Source organism: Balaenoptera acutorostrata, chromosome 7, assembly GCF_949987535.1.
Source record: "Balaenoptera acutorostrata chromosome 7, mBalAcu1.1, whole genome shotgun sequence".
Classification (NCBI taxonomy): Eukaryota; Metazoa; Chordata; class Mammalia; order Artiodactyla; family Balaenopteridae; genus Balaenoptera; species Balaenoptera acutorostrata.
In genome coordinates, this window is record NC_080070.1 from 1,860,318 (window position 1) to 1,876,418 (window position 16,101).

Genomic DNA, 16,101 nt, shown 5'->3' on the forward strand with positions numbered 1-16,101 from the left:
ATTCCAAGAGCGTGTTCGTAAGTCCAATTTGTTTGTAAGTCCAACGAAGTTAGCCTAGGTACCCAACGTTTACAGATAATGCCAGACACGTGAACTAACTTACGTGATTGGACATATGAACACACGTCTGCATCTTTGAAAGTTCGCAACTTTCATATGTAGGGGACTTCCTGTACTTGCAGCAAGTAAGGAGAACTCTGGGGATCTTTCCCAAAGTGGTGTCTCCCCAAACAGCAAAGTTGGGGAAGTTTTAAGCTAAGGGTACTTGCATATTCATGAAGGGGCTTGAGCAGAGGAGAATTCAGCGCTGAATTGGGGTGAAGGTTGACGGAGTCCAAGCTTTAGTTCATCCAAGTCATGCTCTTCGAGTGTCAATGTCATCATCCCATCCTGTACCTGGTGGGGGCCTTAATTTCTGCAGAACTCAATGACTGTATCAGATTGTTATGTGCACCCCTTGAGGAGGAACTCAGACTCTGTTTTATGGCTGAACTATTGTTTCTTGACTGCTTTTCCTTTGGTCCTCACTTCCCTTAAGATCAGTAATTACTGAGACCCGTTCAAGGGCAAGCATTGCGTCCAGGCTTAGATCACAAAATGGCTCAGGCCAAAAGTGGCTTCTCTTATGTCTAGAAAGCCATGCCTGTTCCCTTTCTCTGGGGTCCCCCTACCCTATCTGATTACACTTGCATGATTAATATATTTTAGAATTTCAAAAACATGAATTGGATGTTCTGGGAATGGTCTGAAGAGAAAGCTGAGAGGAGATGAGATGCACATGGAGAGGACAAGCTGGGTCTGGCTGCTTTGCTTAGTTGCACAGAGGACACAGGTGTGCCTGGAATAAGCACGCTGTGTTCTGTTCTCCACGGTGCTGAAGAAAGAAGCCTCCTGTGTGGGGCTGTAGTTTAGAGATCCAGGCATAGACATTGTGACGAGGAGGGTGATGGTGCCCACACATCTCAAAGGAGGGGCAGCCGAAGACAGGAAGGGCTGGCTATTTAATGGGAAACATTTACATGAAGGGGAAATCTTATACTGTATTTTGTCTGTGTAGGAGCAATGCAGGTGTTACGGAGTCCAAGCCCATACTGCTCACCGCACAGCCGACCAGTAAAGCCAGAGACAAGGTCCTGGGGCCAGGAATGGTGACTTTATTCAGAAAGCCAGCAGACTGAGAAGGTGGTGGACTCGTGTCCCAAGAACCATTGTACCCAGGTTAGCATTCAGGCTTCTTGTTTGCTAAAAGAGGAGGGGTTGTTGTAGACTTCCTGGTGCCAGAATCCTTTGTTCACAGGTTCCTTTAAACCTCCAGCAAGATAATTGTTATTTTCCGTTCTGAGACTTTTTACCTCTACATAAATGGAAAGTGTTACACCTTTAAAGGTCAAGCCTGGGAGGCAGAGCATTGAGAAAGGGCTGTTATGTACAATATATTTCAGGCTCTAGGCAACCTTCTTTTACAAAAGGTGCAGAGCCAGCATGACCAAGCACAGGCCACTGAGCACAAAGTTTAGATTCAATATGGAGTCAGTTGTGTTCTTCTTTGCTGCCCAGGGAAAGTGTCCAAAAACTAGAACTGGCAGTTGGAGTTTGTCTCCTGATTGAGGATGAGTTTTTTCCACTGTTACACCAGGGACAAATTCTTGGATACTAGCGGTGGGAAAGTATGGATTCTTAATACATCTGGTCCACACAGATTGAGTTTGCCCGTCTGCCGAGGCTCTGAGCTCTGTACTGATGGACTCCAGGCAGGATCAGAGTGGTTCTTACTAGTTTAACCTCCTCTTCCTCCTTCTACTCACATATTTAATATGTTAATGCTCTCACGTTTCTTCTTTGTTACCTGCAGAATATTCTTAGTCCTACTCGATGCATATTTTACTCCTGCCTGTCTTAACACAGTCCTTGACGCTGAATATATTATAAGCACATAATACAGAGCATTTCTGTACAGTTTCCCGTTATTAACATCTTGCATTTGTATGCTGTATTTGTCCCAATCAACCAACCAGTGTTGATACATTCTGATTAACTAAAGTGTATAGTTTAAGAATTCACTTCTCTTTTTGTAGAGTCGTAAATGTTTTGACAATTGCATAACATCATGTGTCCACGATTACAGTATCATTCACAGAATTTCACTGCCCTAAAAATCTCTCCCTTCCTTCCCCCAGAACCTCTGGCAACCACTGATCTTTGTACTGTCTATAGTTTTGCCTTTTCCAGAATTTCACAGAGTTGGAATCATACAGTGTGTAGCCTTTTCAGATTGGCTTCTTTCACTAGCAATATGCATTCAAGTTTCCTTCATGTCTTTTTATAGCCTGATAGCTCATCTCTTTTTATTGCCGAGTAATATTCCATTGTTTGGATGTATCAAGTTTATGTACCACTCACCTACTGAAGGACACCTTGGTAGCTTCCAGGTTTTGGCGATTGTGAGTAAAGCTGTTGTAAACATTTGCGTGCAAGTTTTTGTGTAGACCTAAGTTTTCAGCTCATTTGGATTGCTGGATTATATGAAGACTATGTTTAGCTTTGTAAGAAACTGCCAAATAGTCTTCCAAAGGGTACCTTTCAAATCCCCACCAGCCCCACATCCTCATCAGTACTTGATATTGTAAGTTATTTGAATTTTAGCCATTTTAATAGGTGTGTGGTGGCATCTCATTTTTGTTTTAATTTGCAGTTCTCTTATGGCAGGTGACGTTGAGCATCTTTTGGTATTCCTATTTGCTATCTGTATATTTGCCTTGGTGAGGTGTCTGTTCAGATTTTTTGTCCATTTAAAAAAATAGGTTACCTTCTTATTGTTGAGTGGTAAAAGTTCTTTGTATATTTTGAATAGAAGTCCATAATTAGATATGTGTTTTGCAAAGATTTCCCCCTAGTCTGTGTCTTGTCTTTTTCATTCTCTTAACAGTGCCTTTAACAGAGCAGAGTTTTAAATTTTAATGAAGTCCATCTTTAAAAATTTTTTCGTTTCATGAATTGTGCTTTTGGTGTTGTTATTAAAAAGTCATTGCCAAAGCCAAGGTCACCTAGATTTTCTCACAGGTTATCGTCTACAAATTTTATACTTTTGCATTTTACATTTAGGTGTATTATCCATTTGGAGTTAATTTTTGTGAAAGATGTAAGGTCTGTATCTAGATTCCCTTTTTTTTTTTTTCCTGGGCTCTCTATTCTGTTCCATTTATCTGTCCATTCTTTCACCAGTGCCACATTGTCTTGATTACTGTAGCTTTATAATAAGTCTTTTAAGTTCGGAGGGGTAGTGCTTGAACTTTGTTCTTCTTCTTTAGTATCGTGTGGGCTATTCTGGGTCTTGTGCCTTTTCAAATGAACTGTAGAATCAGTTTGTTGATTGCCACAAAATAATTTGCTGGGATTTTGATTGTGTTGTATCCATAGATCAAATTGGGGAAGAACTGATATTTTAAACGTACTGTCTTCCTCTTCATGGACGTGGAATATCTCTCTATTTATTTAGATCTTTGATTTCTTTCATCAGAGTCTTGTAATTTTCCATACATAGGTCTTATACATATTTTATTAGATCTGTACTTAAGTATATCATTTTTATTGGAGCTAATGTAAATGGTATTCTGTTTTTAATTTCAAATTCCACTGGTGCGTTGCTGGTATACAGAAAGTGATTGACTTTTGTGTATTAACCTTGTATCCTGCAACCTTGCTATAATTGTTTATTAGTTCCAGGACTTTTCTTTTTCTTTTTGCTAGTTCTTTGGGATTTTCTATGTAGACAATGATGTCTTCTGAGAACAAATATAGTTTTAGTTCTTCCTTTCCAGTCTGTATACTTTTATCATTTACTTTTATTGTCTTATTGCATTAGATAGGACTTTCAGTATGATGTTGAATAGGTGTGGAATGAGGAGACATTCTTGCTTTTTTTCCCCATCAGACAGGTAAAGCATCTAGTTTCTCACAATTAAGTCTGATGTTAGCTGTAGGTTTTACACAGATGTTCTTTATCAAGTTGAGGAAGTTCTCCTCTATCCCTAGTTCACTAAGAGTTTTTATAATGAATTGGTGTTGAATTTTGTCATATGCTTTATCTGCATCTATTGATAGGATCATATGATTTTTTTTCTTTTGATGCCTGTTGATGTGATGGATTACATTAATTGATTTTTAAATGTTGAACCAGCCTTGCCTACCTGGAATAAATTTCACCTGGTCATGTGTGTAATTCTTTTCATGCATTGTTGGATTCTATTGGCTAATAATTTGTTGAGGAACTGGCATCTGTTTTCATCAGGGATAGTGGTTTGTAGTCTTCCTTTCTTATAATGTCTTTATCTAGTTTGGGTATCAGGGTAATGCTTCTATTTTTCTGGATGAGATTGTAGAGAATTTGTCTGAGTTCTTTCTTAAAAGTCTTGTAGTGAAACACTCTGGACCTGCTGCTTAATTTTTTTGGCAGGTTATTAGTTGTTAATGTACTATCTTAAATATAGGCCTATTCAGATTATCTGTTTCTCTTTTTATGAGTTCTGTTACATTGTATCTTTTAAGGAATTGGTCCATTTGATTTAAGTTATCAGATTTGTGGGCGTAGAGTTGTTCAGAATATTCCTTTACTATTTTTTATGTCCAATGGGTCGTTAGTGATCCATTGATAATTCCATTTAAATTTCTGATTAGCAATTTCTGTCTTCTCTCTTCTTTTCTTGGTTAGAGGTTTATAAATTTTATTGACCTTTTAAAAGTACCAGCTTTGGTTTTGTTGATTTTTCTCTATTGTTTTCCTGTTTTCAATTTCATTGATTTCTGCTCTAATTTTTTAAAAAATAAATTTATTTATTTATTTATTTATGGCTGTGTTGGGTCTTCCTTGCTGCACGTGGGCTTTCTCTGGTTGCGGCGAGCGGGGGCTGCTCCTCGTTGCGGTGCACGGGCTTCTCATTGCGGTGGCTTCTCTTGCTGCGGAGCATGGGCTCTAGGTGCGTGGGCTTCAGTAGTTGTGGCTCGTGGGCTCTAGAGTGCAGACTTAGTAGTTGTGGTGCATGGGCTTAGTTGCTCCGCGGTATGTGGGATCTTCCCAGACCAGGGCTCAAACCCGTGTCTCCTGCATTGGTAGGCAGATTCTCAACCACTGCACCACCAGGGAAGCCCAGTACCTACTTTTTATTTGGTGTATATATTATTTCTAAACTTTTCCCAGATTTTTTTTTACTTTCATAAGTTGTTAAGTTACTGAATGAATAGATTTAGATCTTTATTTGTTTATTTTCAAGTTTTGGGTTTTTAAAAAGGAAACATTTACTGTTTTTGTAAAATCATAGAGCCTTGTTATAAAATTTCTACAATATATAACTGTACAAAGAAGAAAGTAAACATATATACACACATATAAACATATTCAGACATACTTAAAATCCCACCACCAAGGAGTAATTATCATGAACATTTGGTGAACATCATTTAGCCATATTTCCAATGCATATATACAGAGAGACAGATTATAAGAGCAAATTTGAGATAAAGAGACTCCCACTATACATGCTTTTTTAAAAATATAAAGTATTGAGGTTATTTTTAGATAAAATATTTTACTACAGTATTTTTGTTTCTAAAAGATCTTTCTAAAATATATGAAAACAGTGAAGTAGTGCTATCCCAGTTTCATGATCAAATTTATCTACCGAAACATTTATAAAATTCGCTCTATGGAAATATCCCTTCCACCTTCCACTATTAGCTATGCCTCAGCTTCTTTGTCCGTCTCTCACAGACAGAGGACACTCTAAACTTTTAAGAATATGAGACAAATAGGTCGCAAAGCTAAAATTACAAATGTTGTGAAAGAATCAGGACTTGATGTTGTTGATGAAAATGACATGGTAGCCTCACAGGTAAAGCCATCACTGATCGAAGATCTGGTAGATTTAGACCAGGTAGTGATTTTAGAGGAGAAAAGGACAAGGATGATGGCCAGGAAGGAGCTTCAAAAGAGAAAGGTTTAGAGGTTGAAGGATTAAGAGAAGCTCTTGGGAACACATTGAAGAATGTCTTGAATCATCTGCTACAAGAGACTCTGTTTTAAAAGGTGAAGTTGAAGTGAAGGGATGTTACAATGCAGTTTTTAGATCTGGCACTATTTATGCATATTATGACCCATCCATTTGGCTTCTGGTTATACATCTGTCACAGCTTGTAATGATGTCTACAGTTCTCTACTCCCTTCATGTTGTGGAAATAAAGACCGGCCAAGAACACACAGGCTGTTGATTCAGGGCTTGCGATCGCAAGGGAGTCGGCCACCAGCACTTGTGTTCAGCAGAGCCTTGAAGGCAGGCAGGGGAGTGGGGAGCTGCACAGTGAAAAAGGGGAAGGCTCAGGTGTGCCCTGCTGGAGGCTGCCGGCATAGGGAAGCTGGAGGTAGGCTAAACGGAAGTGGGACATCTTATACCACTGGTTGGGGGCAACTTAGCTCTTCTGCTTTGCCCTGAGTTGACAGTAGGGGTCAAACACACGGAAGCCGGCATGGACCAATCCTGACTGCCTGGCCGATGGCTGCAGTAGGCTGTGGTCTGGCTTCCTGGGCTGGTTGCTGCAGAGATTGTGGGTCAGCGTTCTATTGTCACGTACGGTCTGGCTGTTGTCCATTTATATACTTAGTCCCTCCATGTTTCCATGCCGTGTCAGTTGCCTGTTGTCACAGTAATGCCCTATTACAACCCCTCTCCACCCCAGACTCAGGGGGTTTCAAACAATAGGATTCATCTGACTTATGCGTAAGCCTACATGTTGGCGATTTTGGCTGGGCTTAGCTGGAGGTTATTCTGGCCTCATCTGGGATGACTTCTCACATGAACAGCCAACTTACTAAGGAAGAAACCAAAAAGAGCTGTCATTCAAATAACATTGGCAGGCCGTCAGCTGACCTGGGCTGGCTGGGGCAGCTGGGATCGCTCAGTCGTGCCCCACAAGCTTTTCATCCCCAGGCTGGCTGGGGCAGCTGGGATCGCTCAGTCGTACCCCACAAGCTTTTCATCCCCAGGCTGGCTGGCCTAGGTGTGTTCTTCACGATGACGGCAAAGTGCAAAGGGGCCACTCTGGCCTTTGTTTGCATGTGTGTTACTATGCTGACAGTCAACGCAAGTCACAGGGTGAAGCCCAAATCAGAGGGGCGGCACCGCAAAGGACTGGGAGAGTGTCTGGGTACAGGAAGAAGGGGCGGATCCAGCTGGTGTGCGAGCTCTTTGCCTGCGACTTTGTGTTTGTTCACCCCTCTCCCCTGGGCATGGCCACATCGTGTGCTTTGTCTGGACAAGTGAAACTGTCGGGTATGAGAAGACAACTTCGTTGACATATGAAACATATCATTACTACTTTTTAAGTGCGATCTTAGCTCATGGGTCCAGAATTTATTAACTCATCCAGACACTGTTTAAAATGAGGCCATTAAACTACTTTTATGCAGTTGCCTATGTATTTTTTTTCACAGCTCAAAGGTAAGTTGGAAGTAAATGTGTGAAAATTTTGTGTCATACGTGTCATTCATATGGTATTTGTTTTCACTGTTACTGAAATCCTCTAGAAGTTTCCATATGAAGTATCCATTCTTTTTTTTTTTTTAAATTGCACTCAATTTCTTAGCTCTGAGCCTTTAGGTAGCAACAGTCTTTTACATAGGTTGTACTTTTCATTCATATTAAATCCTATTATAACAACTGTCACTATCTCTTTATTACCCTTAAAATGATTCATAAAGAAAGTGAGTTTGGAGTATATTTAAGTACAGCAGGTGTGTGAATTTTGTAAGAAATCATCACATTTTGTGTACACAGCAATGCATGAAGTTGAATACTGAAAGGGTCCAGCTGCCTCAGTTGTGACAGTGTCGAATAGGAAATAAACACCACACTGGAACAAATGTCATGTTAAGAACTTCTACGAAGCTTAAACTTCTTTAACAGAAAAAGAGGTAGTTTTATGTAAGTAGAAATACAAAAAGAAACTGCTAAATGAAAGATAATACATGAAATATTAGTTCTCTTTTTCTAAAGCTGTTCTATTATGTTGTACTCCTCTCAGTGGCTTGGTTTGGGAGTATTTTCACGTATACTTTAACTGAAGTTTGTTTCTGTGTTATTCTCGACATAACTACTTCATGTGGCCACGTCTTTAGATATATGTTTGATTTGTTTATTCATTAAACTAATATTTATTAAACGTCTATTCTATGAAAGTGTGATGCCAAGAACTCTAGAGACATTACAGTTAAGTCAGTTCAGAGCCCTGCCCTCAAGGAGACTTTAGTTTCGAAGGGGGAGAAGAACGAGTGTGTGAAGAACTGAAGTTAAGGTAAGAAGAGCTGCCCTCCACTCGTGGAGAAGCGTGGGTAAGCTGGGGTGGGGTGGGGGGGAGAGACGGCCCTCCTGGCTTTGGGGTGACGGGCTGGAATCAGAGAAGCCCTGCAGGGGAAGGTGGACCATGAGAGACCAAGAGATCTGGGCACAAGGCGCAGAGCAAGTGTCCTGGAAGGAGTCACACAGGTGAGCAGGTGGGGAAGCTGTGTTCGGGACCAGGTGAGAGCAGGTTTGGCTGCGGAAGGAGGGGAGAGGGGACAGGTTTGCAGAGAGCCGGTGGGAAGTGGGAAGGACCAGAGGTGCTGAGTGAGGGCAGGACCCGTCAGGACTGTGCTGTGAGGAGCCTGACCTGGCGGGAGTCGGGCCGGAGAGAGGAGAGTCTGGGCTGGAAGAGCTTTCTGGGAGGGATAGAGCAGCATTAGCGACGCGGGCGGGCGGGAGGGCGGCCAGGGTGCCCCGGAGCTCGGGGACCAGGTGCTCGGAGGCCGCAGGAGACAGTGTTCTGTGCACGGAGCCGGTACTTAACCTACGTGGCCTCAAACAATCACAACTCATTAAAAATAGTTTCAATGTGGCAAAGAAGAAAGCTTTAGGTTCCTAATTGAGACTTACTTTTTTTTCCTGTAGGAATTTCCATAATAACTTAAAAAAAAGATGTCGACAGCCATGAAACTAAGCATCACTAAGGCCTTCCAAGTGAGTACACGTAGCCTTTGCTGGAGAGTAAAGAGTGAAGACGGATCTTTTGCTGTCACTTCTGGTGTTGCCATAGCTCAGTGCTTCTTGCACGTTTTGTCACCTCTGATCTCACAGAGGAAGGCCAACCGCTTTCATTCCGCAGTTTGCAATTTCCCTATTTTTGTTCTGTGATTATCAGTTGTTGCCCAAATTGCGTTACCTAATTTTTCTGGGTCGTTATAGGGGGGAGAAGGATTAGTCACATTTTGAAATGTTAGCTGAGTTTTGAATTTACTGATTTTTAGATTCTGGCAGGACGTCTGAATCCAAAAATATACTAAAAAAATTAAAACCAGCAATCTCATGGAATTGAACATAATTTTGCTTGTTTTTCTTATTTGTGGTGTTCCCAGTACACAGTTCTGCAGCCCACCCCCCCAATAGGAGACACCCAGCGAACGTTTGTGGAATTCATCCTTTTCTGTGTTGGAATACCCATATGATTTAAACCCTCCAACCCTCCGTTAGGGATAAAAAAGGAGGACTTTTTTCTTTGATTCCAGAAGGGTTTTGAAGTAAAAGATCAGTGTATCAGTTCTTAAACCATTATAGTAACTATGTTTATTAGGATAAACTGTTCTTAACACAGTGCAATAAAGCTTGGGTTTTAGAAGTAAAAAAGACAGGTTCAAATCCAGGCTCTGTCACTTACTAGGTGTGTGTGTGATCTTGGGCAAGATCTAGCCAAGTTGCCCAAGATCTTCTTTGTGCCTTAGTTTCCTCACCTGGAAAATGGGAGTAATAATATCTGCCTCTGGGGATTTTTGTAGGATTAAGTTAGGTAGTATATGTAAATTAAATTAGGTGATTTTGTAGGATTAAGTGAGAGAATATATGTAAAGCACTTACCCAGTGCCTAGTAGGTAGCACGTGCTTGGAAACGGTTGGTGTTTTTGCTGTTAGTAGTGGTTACAGGTGGTGTAATGTACAACCAGGCAAAGCTGGTGTTTCTGTCCCGATGAATTTGGTGGCCAGTCCTTATCAAAGCGTCCCTTGTGGTAAAAGTCCATGCGGGAGAGAGCTAGGCTGTGTAGTGTTGCCGATGATATGGAAGTCTTGCTTCTATACCGTCTGGTTGGGCACAGATACACTAAAAATTATTTTTCAACTATGAAAATAGAGGCAAATTAACTTGTTTTATTTGAACTTATGTTACTTAGTTTAAACTTTACAACTGGGTTTCAGACAACAGCAGATTGAAATCACAGTTCTCTGAACAATGGAAATTTCAGTGCTTGTAGTATGTGAGTTTTATTTATGTCTTTTCCTTATTATTTAAAGCTCTTCGCGCTTTGAGAATGTAGTAGAGTTCTATCATTTCAGACCTCAGAATTAGCATTGAAAACATGGGATTCTTTACCTGGATTGATGAAAGTAATTTATTGTTTGCTGGGTCAAACACAGCATGCTATTTGTCACACTGTGGTTTGTGTATCTTTCTAGAAGCTTTCAACTTTGATCTGAGTCAAAGTACACTCAGTAGCACAGATGACAGTTAAAAAAAACCCCAGTGATGTGCATTGTCACTCATAGAAACTCTAAATCAACAAGTACAGAGACGCAGAGTGAAAAACCCAAGTCCTTTAAAGAGGCTTGTACGTTCTTGTGAGAGAGCAGACCTGGGTCTTTCTCGGGCGAGACAAAGGTGTGGGACGGTTTATTAGTTCAAGGCTGAGCTCCCTGGGTGCTATCTGAAGGCGCCTCTTCAAGGACAGATCTGGCCCTTGCCGGTATTTTAGGTAAACACTCGCATTTAAAAGACCTTGCACCGCAGGGCTCCCCGCACATAAAAGCGGCTTTCTTAAACTGTCATCAGAGCGGATTTTAGAACGTGCTTTTAATACTTACAAGGTTGATGTTTGCCTTTTAAAAATGCTATTTGAGATAGCTTTTTATTTAACTTTCCCCTCGGCGTGGCTTTTACCTGATTGGCGGCAGCATTAAGGAAACTCGCCTTGTTGTGAGACTAGACAAAGATTTAGGGAAATGTTGCGCATGTGACCTTTTGAAAGTCAAGGCTTTAAAAAAAAAATCCTTGTTCAAACACCATAAAAACTGGATGGAAAACAAAGGCATATAATCTTCATCTGAACATTTGGTTTCAGATTCTTTTTCTTGAGCTTGGGTTGATTATACTGGGAGGTAAATTAATTGTTTTCCGCGATGCTCTGTACTTCCGTTTCCTCTCTGGTTTTAACGAGCAATGGCTCAGATCAATAAAAAGGTAAAAGAAAGAGGTTTGGGATGTAGGACATTTGGATGCACTTAACCCTCTCTCTTCTACCTTACGATTCTCTTAAAAGAAGTTTAGCTCTGCTGCTCAATCTGCATCTGTAGACTTAATGATTGGTAGGAAATTCAAGCTTGCATATTACATATATTATTAATAGCTGCAAAATAATACATGGTATGGGTGTACCAGAATTTATCCAGGCATACCTTTATTTATCGGCATTCCCTTTGTTTCCTGTTTGAAGCAATAACTTTCCTTTACATTTATATTTCTATACCTAGAATATTTTTAAAGTCAAGTATATTGAGGTAAAAAATTCACACCCCTTTTTGACTGTACAGTGCCATGCATTTTGACGAACACAAACAATCGCGTAACCACCACCAAAATCAAGATGAACAACATACCTGTCATCACAAAGTGTTTCCTTCCGTCCATTTGTAATAAATCCCTTCCCTGTGTCCCCAGCCCCTGGCAGCCACTCATCTACTTTCTGTCCCCCCAGTTTTGCCTACTCCGGAATGCCCTATACATGAAATCACGCCGTATGTGACCTTTTGAGTCTGGCTTTCCCCCTTAGCATAATGCAGTTGAGATTCATTCGTGTTGTGACGTGCATCCAAAGTTCCTTTTTATTGCTGAGACATATACCGATTTGTGAGTGTGTCTCACTTTGTTAATCCATTCACAGGTTAATGGGCATTTGGGTTGATTTCAGTTTTTGGCAACTATGGATAAAGCCACTATAAACATTCATATACTGGTTTTTGTGTGATCATATGTTTTCATTTTTCTTGGATAGATATCTAGGAGTGGGGGGTCCCATGTAAGTGTGTTTAACTTCACACGATGCTGTCAGCGTGCATGTGGGAGAGTTCTCGTTGCTTCGCGTCCTCACCAGCACATGATGTTGTCAGTTTCTCCTTTCTCCTTCTCCTCCTCTTCCCCCTCCTCCTAGTAGCCATCCTCATAATGCATGTGGTGCTATTTCATCGTGGTTTGAATTTCCCCCAATGGAGAATGGTGTTGAGAATCTTTTCGGGTGCTTATTTTCCATCTGCATATTCTCTTTGGTGAAGTGTCTGTTCTTTTGCCCATTAAAAAAAAAGGGTTGCCACAGGGAGATCAGCTCCATGCTCCGTGCTTTGTGACCACCTAGAGGGGTGGGATAGGGAGGGTGGGAGGGAGACGCAAGAGGGAGGGGATATGGGAATATATGTATATATATAGCTGACTCACTTTGTTATACAGCAGAAACTAACAGCATTGTGAAGCAATTATACTCCAATAAAGATGTTGGAAAAAAAAAGGGTTGCTTGAATTCATTGTATTTTCTGGATACAAGTCTTTTGGTGGATAAGTGATTTACAAATATTGCCCCCCAGTCTATAGCGTATCTTTTTGTTTTCTTAACAGTGCCTTTGCAGAGTAAACATTTCTTAATTTTGATGAAGTCCAGTTCATCAATGTTTATTTCCATGGATTGTGCTTTTAGTGTCATATCTAAAAAATCTCTACCTAACTCCAGGTCACAAAGACTGCTCGTATGATTTCTTCTAAAATTTTTATAGATTAATATTTGAGATTTAGATCTGTGATGCATTTTGGGTTTATTTTTATATAAGCTGTGAGGTTTAGATGGTGGTTAACTTTTTGTTTTTTGTTTTTTTTGCATACATATGTCCAGTTATTCCAGCAGCATTTGTTGAAAAGACTATCCATTTTCTACTAATTGCCTTTGCTTCTCTGTCAAAGATCAACTGGCCGTATTTGTGTGGGTCTGTTTTTGAACTCTCTATTCTGTTCCACTGATATGTTTCTTCTATTCCTTTGCCAATACCATACTGTCTTGATTGCTGTAGCTTTATAATAATTCTTAAAATTGGTTAGTGGGGGGTCCTCCAAGTTTGCTCTTCTTTTCAGTTGTTTGGCTATTTTAGATCCTTTGTCTTTCCCTATCAATTTTTGAATCAGCTTGAATGTATACACAAAAGTTCTGCTGGGATTTTGATTGGAATTGCATTAAACCTGTAGGTTGATTGGAGAGTCTTCCAACCCATGAACATTGTTATGTCTCCCCTTTTAATTAGATCTTCCTTCCTTTCTTTAAACAGGTTTTACAGTTTTCATACCTAAATGTATGATTTTTGGAACTAGTATAAATATTACTATTTAAAAATGTTTCTTTCTAATTCTTTATTGCTTATATACAGAAACATGATTTTTGTGGGTTGACTTTGTATCCTACGAACTTGCTAAGCTCACTTATTAGTTTTAGAAGCTTGTTTTGTAGAACCTTTGGGATTTCTATAATCATGGCATCTGAGAACAGGGAAAATTTTTGTATGCCTTTTATTTTTCTTTTTTGCCACATTGAATTGGCTAGGACCTGCAATATGATGTTTATATAATGTTAGTTCTAGGTTTTTTTTTTTTTTTTTTGTAGATGCCCCTTATCAGATTAAGGGATTTCCCTTTATTCCCAGTTTTCTGAGTACTTTATCATGAGTTGATGTTGAATTTTGTTAAGTGCTTTTGCGCACCAATTCATATGATCATGTGGTTTGTCTTCTTTTGTCTGTTTATATGATGCATTACATTGATTGATTTTTGAATGTTGAACCAGCCTTGCATTCCTGGAATAATCCCCACCTTCCCACCTGACAATGGAGTATTATTCTTTTCTTTGTATTGCTAGATTCAATCTGCTCATATTTTGTGGGGAATTTTTGCATCTATGTTCATGAGGGATATTGTTGTGTGGTTTTCTTGTACTCTGTTTGCCTGGGTTTGGTATTAGATAAGGTAGAGTTTCTTTCTCTTATATATTATATGTGAATATATGTGAAAGTTTCATAAGGTAATATTTGAACCCACACCCTAATGTAGGGACTAGAAGATCACCACAGCCTTGCATGTACCTCTGTACCTTTTTCATTCTATCACAGGGATTCTCTTACAGAGGTAACCCACCATTCTGAATTTGGTGTTTATCATTTCCTTGCTTTTGTTTATACAGTTTTATTCTATATATTTCATATCTTCAACAATATGTTTACATTTCCCCCCTTATTTTTCAGCTTTATACAAATGGTCTCATACTTAATATTATCTTCTAGGACTTTTTTTCATTTAATGTTATGTTTTTTAGATTCATCCACACTGTTGCCTACAGTTGTAGGTCATCTGTTTTTTTTCTTCATTGCTACTGTGTCATGCTTATACCTCAATTTGTTTATTCATTCTCCAGTCAATGGACATTCAGGTTTTTCCTAGTTTATTTTTTATTAGACTTAGGGCTGCTCTAAACATTTCTACACATGTTCCCTGGTATAGAGATACAAGAATTTTTCTAGGGTATATACCTAATAATAAAATTCCTAGGTAAGGTATGTAAGTGTCCAACTTTATTAAACAGTGTCAAAATGCTTTTTATAGTGATTTCATAGTGGTTATAACAATGTATATTCCCAAGAGTGGGGTGTAAAGTTCTCTGCAATCCAGTGTCTCTAACATTTGGCATTGTTAAGCTTCTTAAATCTAGTAAGTGTAACGTGTGACCCCATCATAGTTTTAGTTTGAATTTTCCTGATTACTCAGGTAGAACAACTTTTCATATGATAACTTTCTGTTATTTCCTCTTCTGTGAAATCCCTGATCATGTCTTTTTCTATTTATTTAATGTCATTTACCTTTACCTAGTATGTTCATATGTAGTACTTTATATATTCTGAATATAGGTCCTTTGTCAGTTAGATGTGTTGCTAATATCCCAGTTTGGGGCTTATTTTTCATTTTCTTTATATTCTTTTTTGACAAAGAGAAGCTCTTAATTTTAATGTAGCCCAATTTGTCAAGCTTTCTCTTTATAGTTAGTGCTTTTTGTCGTCTGTTTAAGAGAAATTTCTCTACCCTAGGATCATAAAGATATTCACCTATAGTGCCTTTGATTTACCTGGACTTGAGTTTTGTGTATGATATAATGTAGAGATCCAGTCTGATATATATATATATATATATATATATATATATATATATATATATATATATATTTTTTTTTTTTTTTTTTTTTTTTTTTTTCCTCACTAAAGACACTTAATTTTCCCAGGACCATTTAATAAATAGCTATCCTTTCTTCAGTGGTATACAGAACTGTCTCTGTTTTATATCAACTTTCCATATATACATGGGTTTAATTCTGTAATTTCTGTTCTTTGCCATTGGGTTGTTGTCTATAGCTGTGCCACCATCTTGAATACTCTAGATATATGTGGAGTTACCTGGTACATCTGGTTGGGGGAGAATTCAGCATGATATTGAGTCTTTCTGTGCATCAGCATAGTATCGCTCTGCATTTGTTTTGTAGTTCTTTTTAAATGCCTTTCAATAAAACTTTATAAAATGTCTCCGTGTAGGTTTTACCCATCTGATGTCAGACCCATACCTTGTGATTTATAAAGGTTTGCTTTGCTATTTGAGTGGTATTAAAATTTTTTGATTTTCTTTTCTGTCACTGGTCAAGAAATGATATTGATTATTATATGTGGATTGTATGGTAAGTTATTTTGATAAACTCTATTTTCAATAATTTTCCTGAATATTCTTTGGGTCTTCTGGACAGTTGTATCATCTATAAATAATGAAATCTGTTCCTTTCCAATTCTCATGCCTTTAATTTCTTTTTCTTTTCTTAACTGTGCAAGCTATACCTCTTGTCCAATGTTGACTGTAAGAGATTGCGGCATCATTGTTTCATTTGTGATAGTAAAAGAAATGCTTCTAATG